This window comes from Brassica oleracea, chromosome C9 (assembly GCF_000695525.1).
Source record: "Brassica oleracea var. oleracea cultivar TO1000 chromosome C9, BOL, whole genome shotgun sequence".
Lineage (NCBI taxonomy): Eukaryota > Viridiplantae > Streptophyta > Magnoliopsida > Brassicales > Brassicaceae > Brassica > Brassica oleracea.
In genome coordinates this window covers 15,515,824-15,527,416 of record NC_027756.1, presented here as the reverse complement: position 1 = coordinate 15,527,416, position 11,593 = coordinate 15,515,824, and positions in this window count along the sequence as shown.

The following is an 11,593-nucleotide window of genomic DNA, read 5'->3' as shown; positions in this document are numbered from 1 at the left end:
TGTATATATATACATTATTTGAGAAGTGAATTTACTTAATTATCATATTCTCAATAATTTTAGTTAATATGCTTACTTGTCACATTTTCCATAATTTTAGGATAAGTCATTAGTTTAATTAATATTATTATTTAAAATTTTATTTTGATATCTATATATTTATCATGACATTTAAGATAATTAATAAACATTAACATATTCTACTGATATATATACTATTATTTTTAAAAAATATTTTAATATTAATTATCATGATATTTAAGATATTTAATTAAATAGATATTAACAATTGATATTAAGTTATTAACAATGTCTACCGATAATATCATCATTACTTTTATCTTATATTTGGTTTATGATTTTAATAACTAATATTATACTCAGTTCTCTAATATTTATTGAAAATATTGATTAAATATAGATTATTATAAAATATATATATAAGTACACTAATATATCTAAATTAGTCGATTTCTGTGGTTTATTCAGTTTGATCGCTTAATATACTGAACCATATCCATATACTTCAATTTCTTAAAAATAATATCTATTTGGTTTATTCGGTACTACCAAACCTAGACTATTTTTTATTTCTATTTGGTTCGGTTTTAAATGGTTTGGCTTTTACTGGATTGAGCACTCCTATACTATCATTTTTGTTGATGTTTTATGTGATTTTTTATAATCCGTTCAGTGCCACATGATTTCTTTTCAGTCTAAATACAATATGTGTTTAATTTCAAATACAAATTTCTTTATTTAATTATTACTATATAAAATATTTTGATTCAAAATCTACATCACATAGAAAAAACTATGAAACAAAATACATAATTTAATACATTGATTACCAATATGAATATTGAAGTTTTGTAATTTATAATATAAATTAAAAGTTTTATATAATTTAATTATTATTTTTTATAAAAATAAACATTAGAATTAAAAATTCTTAGATATAGATATATTAATTCGTACAAGGTGTGGAACATCGTCTAATATAATATAAATAAAATAAAACTCTAATCCTTCAATCTTAGAATGTCTTGTAAGTTTTTTAACACTTAATGATGATGAATTAATTTATCCAGCGAAAAACATTACCAACAATATAACACTTCGGGAGTATGATTCTGGTTGTACGTAAAGGAGGATCTCGCTATTTATTTTACACTACTTCAAAATTAAACAGGCTTAAATTAGATCAGTTAAACTTCAAAATTAAACAGGCTTAAAATTAGATCAGTGAAAAAATGGATTACATATCAAAACTGGTTTGTCATACCCTGGACTAAATCCAAAGCATGAAAAAAAGATAATATGAAGTGTTTGAAGCTTCTTAAAATTAATGTGTCCAACCGCAAGACGAGGCCGTAGACACACATATGAAGAGTTTATATGACTTTTATAAGTAGTATCGGAATCGAACCAAGACTAGTACGATAGAGTTCTATGTAGGTTTACAGTAACATGAGTGGCTTTCTTGGATGCAAGTGATTGCAAGGTTTCGATTTTAATATATAGTAATGTATGTTGGAAGGTTATTAAAAATTAATTTGGTTATTTATGTCAGTAAATTTTTTTTTTTTCGGTTATTTGTCAATTAAGAATTTTTGAGGTAAGCGTGGTTGAACTAGGATACTTGGAAGAATAGTTATCTATTGGAAAATAGGTTTTAGTACCATACATGTAAAGCAAAAATACAAAAAATCATATAGCGATTGTATAGTCACTAAACAAATATTCAAAATCTTTTAAAATTAAGGAGGGTGTATTGAACTAATGATTTAAAAATGCTTTGGTGGGTTTTAAAATTATTGGAATTTAAAGTGATTTTAGGTGATAACTCTGTAATTTTGTTTCGATTTTAGAAAGATCGGTGTTTTGGTAAAAAAACTGTATTTTAAGTTTCAGAGTGTTTTGGGTGACTTGGGAAAACCACTATATTCTTCTCAAGGTAAAATTCTGGGAGAGCTTCGACCCAAAAAAAAAAAAATCTGGGAAAGCTATTGGAGTTATGCTTCAATGGAAGCTCAATTATACATGAGCTTTAAATGCACGCCTTTCAAATTTTACACAAGATGGTAAAACAAACAAAAAAAGAAAAGAAAAAGAAAATCGTCAACTAAAAAAATTAGAAACATAGAAAAAGTTCTCGAAATTTGTTCTTCTGGAAAAATAAAAGTGAAATCTTGCAAAATTCCAATACAAATATACAGATTACTCTTACCAACAAAAAAACATAAGTTAGCTCTTATAATATAATACACACTTCTTCTACAGATTTATAAACTTAAAACGATAAAAAATCTGATGCAAATGAGAATCATTGGATCCTACCATCGGACGTAAACACGAAATAGAGACGAGCATTAATTATTGAACCCCATAGAATATCTGCCAAATTATATCGTAAATTTAAGCAAAAATTCGACTGAAGCTCATAGTTTGACCACTTACAGAAGGATTGAGGAAGAATCTGGGAATGAAAACTGCTGATAACGTTAGTGAAAAGAGAAACTATTGATAACAAGAAAAAAGACAATAATAAAGTTTGAATCAAATTTAAACATGGAATATTTTTGTCAACTTTCTGCAACTTTTCTAAACGTACGAGTTTTTATAAAATCTCTTCAAATAACATCTGTGTAGGTGAGATTTCATTATGCATATTTTAAAGCAAAAGAAGGGTGCAAAATCTTCTGAAATCATTTCTTTTAACAAACTCTTAAAAAATCATTTGTTTTCAATAACAGTAGATTTGATATAGGTTTTTCGAATTGTTGATTGAATAACAGAAGAGTTCAAGTGACTTTAAATACTTTTACATAAATTCTATATTCAATAACAGATGATTTGAACTAATATTATGAAATCATTTGTTGAATAACAGGAGATTTTAAAGAAATCCAAAATCACTTGAACTTCTTAGTCCAATACATCCCCCCTAAGGCTTTCAACTAGCAAACAAGAAAAAATTACTATTCACTATGGTTTCAAAATTTAACACTTTTTTTTCATTTTTTAACACTCTACATCATATTCTCTTTCTTTCAACTCATCATTCAACACACATTTAATTTTTACATATAACAATATTTTTTTAATAAAAATAAACAATAATCTTTATTTTAGATAATTAAAAATAATAAATTTTCATATGAGAGTTAAAAATATATTATTTAATTTATAGTAAAATTATTTGTTTTAACCGATTAGAAGAATATAAAAATATCAAAAATTTAGAGAATGGTATGTGACTTTGGTATTCTACATTTTTTCCTTATTCAGCATGGTTTGAATATTTTCAACACCAAATAATCTACAAAAACTAATTTTATTTTCAATAAATTTATTATATTGATTTAACTGGTAAATATTTGATTTAACATCACAGTAGTTTTAACTTTTAACTCCTTAAATGTTTCCACTCATGTAACATGTTTTTATAATGAGTTTTGTCTTTCTATTTTAAATCAATATTAGGAATTTGTTTGGTGTATCTAAGCTTCTTTGGTATAATGAAACTAACCAATGGTTGTTGACAAAAAAAAAAACTAACCAATGGTTATTTAATTAGTGATGGTACATATGGAAATAGAAAAGGTGCAAGTGCTCATTATTTCATGTTCTCGTAAGGAGATTAATGTTTCCTTTTCTTCAACTGTTCAACCTTAAAATGAAAATTCAGAAAAAATATTATAGAACTTATTTATTGTGTTAGATAATAAAAACTATCATAGTTTAATTTTGATATTTGGTTGAAAAAAACATAATTGTAATTAGTATTTTATAAAAAATATATCATAACTGGTTAAATAAATAGATACCAAAAGTTGCAACTTTAGGGAATACAAATTGTATAGAGTTTTTCCTGTCATGGATAAAGGATGAGTATAGATTATTATGAAGAAAGTTTATGTCGAGGAAGAGGGCAAATAAATATGAATTTCTTAAAACTGTAAACATAATTTACAAGAATTTAAGGACTTTAGTTTTAAACATCTAAACTAATTACATGATAAATTTTTAAAATGGTTATAAGTTTAAATATATATATTGTGGCTGGGAAAGTATCTTGAATAGAAAATGAATAACTTAATCTCTCGGATATAAGGATATGGAGAAAAACCTCTCATTTCTCCTTAAAATGTTTTAGGAGTTATTTCAAATACTATTTATCAAAATAAAGAATAATTAGAAGAAAAAAATTCTTGCTGTTTCAACAGATCACTAAATATATTAAGAATATTAAGACTATATAATAAAATGTTATATCTCCTATACGAATATGTTATTGTATGCTGTTTTTGTATTGAAAAAGGACTTACTGACATGACGAAATATGATTTCATATAATATACTACCGATCATGTTTTTAATTATCTTTTTTTTAATTAAATGTTAAATTAAATCGAAAACAAAACAAAAAAAAATTACAAGATGTTTGAGTTTTGATTTGCTAAGATCGAAATCAAAGCCTACTTTGGCAGAATTATAAGTGTAGAGAGAAAGATATGGGATAAATTTAACTTTTTGATTTACTTTAGTTATTATTTTTAAATACCGCCAAAACATTAAGAAGCATAAGTCGGTTCTATTTAATCCTTTATTTTGAGGAGTACATGTAATTATGAAAAACAGATAAATCATCACTTAAGAGTCAAGATTACTCCATAATCCCGAGTCCATACACTAGCCGAGAAGATAATGCTTTTTCTCTATATACTTACGGTTTGACTTAGGTTTTCTTAGTCAAACAAGATAAGATTTAATTACTCAAATATCGAAAGTTTGCTAAGTAAAAGGGCATTAAAAATGGCATCAATCTTTTTTTTTCGTTTTTGTCGTCGACTTAATTCTTACTAAAGCAAAAGAGAATCCGATTAAAACGGTTTGATATTTAAAATTGCATGTTTGATGAAACTGTAGCATAAATCTCGAAAATAGTTGTGATGTATTATGAAAACAACATACCAGCTAATTGTAACGATCGGCAAAAACAAAAGCTTCAATTGGTGACCACAATTTAGAAACAAAAAAATGATGATGAATTTGTTGTTTCTTCAAAATTGATACCAATTAAGTTGAATTTTTTATCAAATTAAAAATACATGAACCCCACCATATTCATCTATGTTCCTCATATATTGATGAATTAATGAAAAGTATTTTCCACATCTAAATTTGACGAGGAACAAACGTTCCTCCATATTTAATTTTTTTTTTCAATTCAATTCCTTAAATGGAATTTTGTTCAACATTTTTATGTTCATTTCATTCATTTTCCTGGTCACCAATTGAAAGCCAAAATTTTTAGTTTGTTTGTGAGAATTTTTTCTTTAAAGATGAAATTTTTAAACATATCAGCTAATTGTAATGAATCGGCAAAAACAAAAACTTTAGTTTGTTTGTGAGAATTTTTATTTTAAAGATGAAATTTTTAGTGTAAGTATTTGAACACTTGTAAATAATCATTAGTAAAATATATAATATGATTTAAATTTTTAGTCTTTATTTAAATGTTACCGCAATATCGACCATTCACGTTCCAAACGTATTCCACCTCGCCAGTCAGAGTTTTCTTTCAGGTGAGAATACTCAAGGTAGATCAGTTGATAACCGGCCTTCTCACAAGGGAACTCATTTGCTCCTCTGACTGACTGTTGGGAAAACGGTTGGTGTGTTGTGTTTTTATTAGTTTAAAGTTTAAACTCAATTTTGGCAAAAATGATCGGATTTCAAGGTATTTTAGTTTTTTCGGCTTCTTTTGTTTTTCAGTGATATTATAGATTACATGATAGCTTGATAGGAAATAACGTTTTAGGAAGTGAATTTGGAGCAAAAATAGATCACTGGTCGAATGTGTTAATAACCCGATTCTTGTCGATGGATCTGGCATCTTTAGATCGATAGATCAGCTTAGATCGATCGATCAGCTGGTATCTTTAGATTGATCGATCGAATGTAAAAGAAATTGAATGCTCTGTAATGATCGATCCGATCCATGGCAATGATCGATCGATCCGTATCACATGGATAGATCGATCGGTGGCGTAGCGAAGCAACTTCCTTTTTAGTGAAGAGACGCGTTTTGAAGACGTAAAAACCTAAAAACCGAGTTTATTCAGTACTTTTCATCTGTTCTTAGTTCCTGACGTCAGAGAGAGACCGAGGGTAATTTCTTAGAGTTTTGTGATTTACCTGGATCATTTTGTAGACTTTTGGAAGATGAATCTTCTTGTACTAATTTGGAGAAGATCTTCTTAACCCTTATCTCATTTTCAATACAATAATATGATGTTTTCTTTTCTGATTTCATTTTATTAATTATTGTCTGATTATGAGTGAGTAGTATCCTGGTTGGGTTAAGAGGTTCTCATAGGGGGTTTCTCAATGTATTGATCTAAAAAAAATTTGAATAAGGATTTATGATTATGGATCTTTGTCTACTGATGTACTTAAGGCTGAGACTTGTTTCATCACATAGCCTCTGGTTTTAGGATTTTCATGGCACCAAAATGTTATTTGAATTCCAGATATAAATGAGCAAGGTTTCAGTAACCAACAAAAGTTGATGTTATTGCTTTGTGAACTAATCAAAACTGAACCTAAAGCTTTTTTTAAATATGAAATACAGTGGAAGCTAGTATTTAGGATTATGGGCATAGGGTGTTAGCACTACAGAAGTAGGTTAACTCTAATATTGTGATTTTGAGTTCAAGATGTTGCTGCACTTTGTTTTCCTATCCGTTTGTTGCATGATCATTACTGAAGAGAGATCCCTGAAAATTCTCATTTCTCACAAAACTTGTTTTAATTGTTTACAAACTCGTTTTAATTACCTTTTGTTCTTGCTTATTTGAATTAATAATCTGAAAACCAAGCAAACAATCTCTTTTCTCGCTTTAGCTAGTAACTTGTCTGCTGTTCTACGTGTGGTCATCGGTCCTTGTGGATTTAGTCCCGTATTATACTTTAGTATGCACTTGCAGTTAGATAATCGGGTTAAAACTTGACAACGAAAACAAAGTTTTTGCATCTGTGTGAACCTGTTATAAAAATAGTTAGATAACTTCAAAATATAGTATAAGCGGAAAAGTAAATGATATCAAACTTACTTTGGAAAGCCCTTTAAGCAGGAGGAATAAAATTACAATGTGTTATTCAGTATTCACTCAAAAATCTACTACATCTATGAATATGAGTACAATCACGTTCTTTCTGTTCCACCAGAAGTGATCCATAGACTAAAGCTTGAAAGAGCAATCCCAACACAAGAAAAAAAAAATCAACAAAAACGCAAATATAAAAGCTCATAACATCATATGTATGTGTATACACAGGAAAAATTTCAAAACTAATATATAATTACAAAACACCGATTAGTCTTCATTTTTTATTATCTTGCTGGATCCTGCTCGACCGCCCTGACTAAGGCTTAATGTGGTTCCAAACATAGATGATATTTGAATGGGCGGCCAGAGGAGAATTCTAACTGCACTCCTCCAACAGATGAGAGTCCTGATCCTCAGACGGGACTCCTCATGTAACAACCCATACTCATTTTTGGAGTTAATATACCTAATCGATTATTGATGTATGGCTTAGGCATCAAAGCTTTTTTGGAAAATAACCCCCTTTATATCCTCTTGTCAGCTTGAAGTAACTCTTTCATTGTGTTGAAACTCAACAGATTGGAAGCTTTCTTAAAGTAAATCCTTATTCCTCTAGTGGGGGAAATCCAACTCTATATATTTCAGCTGGAAACAGACATTTCCGTCAAGACAAATATATATCCAGAAATAACATATGGTTTGTCATATGTTTTAGTTATTTATTCCTGGATGTTAATAACGGTTTTTAATAAATCACATATCCTAGAGGCTAGAGTAAAGGTAGTTTGATACACACCCACCTTTTCTTGGAATTCTTCGAAAATTTATACGAACATAGATGAACCATTATTCAAAGAAACGAAAAAATCTCATGCTTATGCCCTCGTTGTATAACGGTATGAATGCTTTTGGAAATATGAAAGATCCTTTTTCTATCTAGTATGACAGAGAAGTTCCAATTAGGGAAAGGGACAAGGGGCATTATAGTAAAAGGTTTGGGAAGTGCTGCCTGTCTCGTGCTGCCAGGCAAAAAACACTGCAATTTTTCGTTGAGTAGTGAGCAACAAAATCGATGTGAACAAAATCCACTCTCTTCTTGTCTTCAAAAAACATTCAAGTGGCGAGCATAACACATAATACAACAAGACATGCTTCTCTCATTTACTATCTTTCTGGTCCCATCTGGTCCCATTGATACAATATTTTCTCTTTCGTTATTTAAGATTTAAAGATCGCAAGGTGATCAAAAAGACATTAAAAGAAAGAACAATGTTACTATCTTCGTGTTAGGTAAAAATCCAAAGGGGCTGATTTCATATTACTGTGGTGCCTTAAACAAGAAAGATTTGAACCCTTGTTGTGGATGCTACATAGTTCTCATGTCCATTAAACCTAACCATGCTACAAGACAATCGAAACAGTATATCAAATTTTCGAACAAGTACTGGTAAAAGCCTCAGAGTTTGAGTTTTCTGTTATGTTTGGCCACAAGAAACATTACATGGCAAAATTATCTATATCTTCCAAACGTTTCAAGAATTAATAAGTGGTTTGGTCGGACTTTTGAGGTTAAAAGAGAACAAAACAAAGAACATAATGTTCCGTGTTCTTTTGAACAAAGCAAATAAAAACATAATCTTGGTGTTGTTTCATTCATTGGACTGTAGTCCGTTATTTTAGTGTCCTTTGCGCATAAATAATTTTTAATAAATGTCACGATGTGTCGCATAGCTTTCATATGTATAGTTCTAGATATCATTATATAATAGTTGGGTTAGGAACATAGGACGAGCCGACGAGCTCTATTGTTCTAATATAGCACGTTAATAGCAACAACATTTAATTAATCAACAAAAAGACATCTTCATCAGAAAACGAAAAAGAAGAATTAGTTAACTATTATGTTATTGTTATCTATCTATACCATAGATATTCTTAATGGTGGTGGTTAATTATATGATATGTTTTTTTATGTATCCATAATCTGGATTCGATTAGATTCTAAAATCTCTCACTGTTACTTTATATGATTCTAGATATAAGATCTGTGGAGCATGTCTGATTTTTTTTCCTAAGCTTATTTGAGTGAAAATACTAAACTGATTATTTTATGTATGAAAAACGAATTGTTTATGAAAATGAGCCGTTATTGACTTTATAATTGCACGCATGGTTACAAGTTCTGCGCTGGACGGCTATCGCAAAATTCACACCACTAGGAAAACGCAGTAAAAGAGAAGTCGGAATTTATCTACAGAAAAATCACTTAAATATTAGTTAAAGAGCATTACAACCTTTAAATTTTTTTTTGGTAGGATGCAAAGGATATATCTTCTACTTTTTATTCAAACTCAAAACCAATTACAAGCAAACATGGCAAGGTCTAGAAACCTCATTCGAGTCCTCCAACAAAACAGAAACAACAGACTCCGGAACATCCTCAAAATAATGCAATCCAAATGGTAAAGAAAACGCATAGGTAACTAATCCATCAGCAAGATGATTAACCTCCCTATACACATGAAAAACTGTGACTAGCTAATCTCTTGATATGAAGCCATAGCACAAACGTACTAGGAACGACAGGGGATGAGAATCATTAATCCCTGTCCGAAGAAAACCCATCACACTCTCTGAATCAACCTCCACCTCCAGCCTTCTAATCCCACTATCCCATGCAATGCAGAGGCCATAGTACACCCCTCCACAGTTCCGCCAAAGGGGCCGAGCAAAATGCCAATGTTCAGCGCAAAGCCCACTTTCCACTCTCCATACTCATCCCGTATAACTCCTCCCGCTGTAGCCAATCCCGGATTGCCTTCGGAAGCTCCATCCGTATTCAACTTGAACTAGCTAGTTGCGGGTCGATGCCATGCTAACTGCTTCTCCACACGAACCCTCGTAGCCGAGTGATTTCTCAGGTTCTTATTTGATAATATCACTTCCCGCGCCTTGTCTTTAACGAACTGCACTCTATCTCGACATTTCCCTGTTTCACCAAATACATAACTACATCTCCATTTCCAACACCACCATGCAATAAGAGCAAAGAGTGTTGACCATGGATCGACATCCCTGGACGTGTCTCTAGCGAGATTCTCATATAGTCATTCTAGAAGAGATAGGCTAAAGAAGCGTTGCTGTCTACTTGGAGTCACAATTCTCACTCATATCCCAGCAGCTGCCAGGCAATCCCTGAGAACATGGAGGATAGTTTCATCACCATTCCTGCATAGTTGACACATTTCATTGTCACTCAAGTGTCTGCATTTGCGTTCCATATTCATCATGATTACTCGACGAGACACCAACCAGAAGAATACTCTAACTCGTTCTGGTGCAACAACACTCCATATCCGTTTGTAAAAAGCTTCCATATTTGGTCTTGGAACAACATCTCTAATCAAGAAAGCATATGTGGACTTCACGGAGAAAAATCCATCTTTATTCTCACCCCATGACATTCGATCACGAGCCCCCGTAACATCATCCACCACAACTGAAGCCAATCTTAATCGCATCTGCAGTGGCATATACGGCTCAATTATTTGAGTTAACCAACCTATTCCACTTTGCTATAAGTCTCGAGCTTTTGCCTCCAGTATCTCCGCTAGGATAGCCGCCATGCTCGATTCTTGTAAGGGCTCATTCAACAACCACTTATACTTCCAGAAACAGACCCGACGACCATCACCCAGAACCCAACCCGCACCTGGAACGACCACTTCTCGAATTCCCAAAGTCAAGCTCCTCCAAGTCGGCGACCACACTCCCTGTACTATCAACCATGAAGGATCATATAGATCACCCACACGAAACTTATTTCGCAGAATCTTCACCCATAAGCCATCTTGTGAGTTCAGCAATCTCCATCCAAGTTTTGCTAGCAGCGCGAGGTTCATTTCTTTTGCTGATCTTACACCAAGCCCACCCTCTCTCTTTGGTTTACAGACACTCTCCCATGCAACCAAATGTTGTTTTCGATTTCCCTCACTACTCCCCCATATAAAATACCTAGCGATCTTGTCTATCTGGTCCAAGGTCGATGTTGGAAGGGCTATAGTACTCATGGTATGAACCGGAATCGAGGAAAGAACGAACTTAGTTAGAGTAATCCTTCCTGCCAGGCTTAGAAACTTCTTCTTCCACCCCGCGAGTTTAGAAGAGACCTTCTCTATTACTTCCCCAAACGTCTCCTCGTTGATTCGCTTCTGTAGCACCGGCATGCCTAAGTATTTTCCCAACTCCTTAGTGTCTTTGATGCCACTCTCATTACTGATTTGATGTGCTAAGTCGCGATGGACATTCTCAGAGAAGAAGATTAGCGACTTCTCCAGACTCACTTTCTGCCCCGACACCTCACAGAACCTCTCCAGGACTTTGCGTATTATCCGAATCTGCGATATAGAAGCTTCTGCAAACAAGATCAGGTCATCCGCAAAGCATATATGTGATAACTCTGCCCCCCCCCCCCC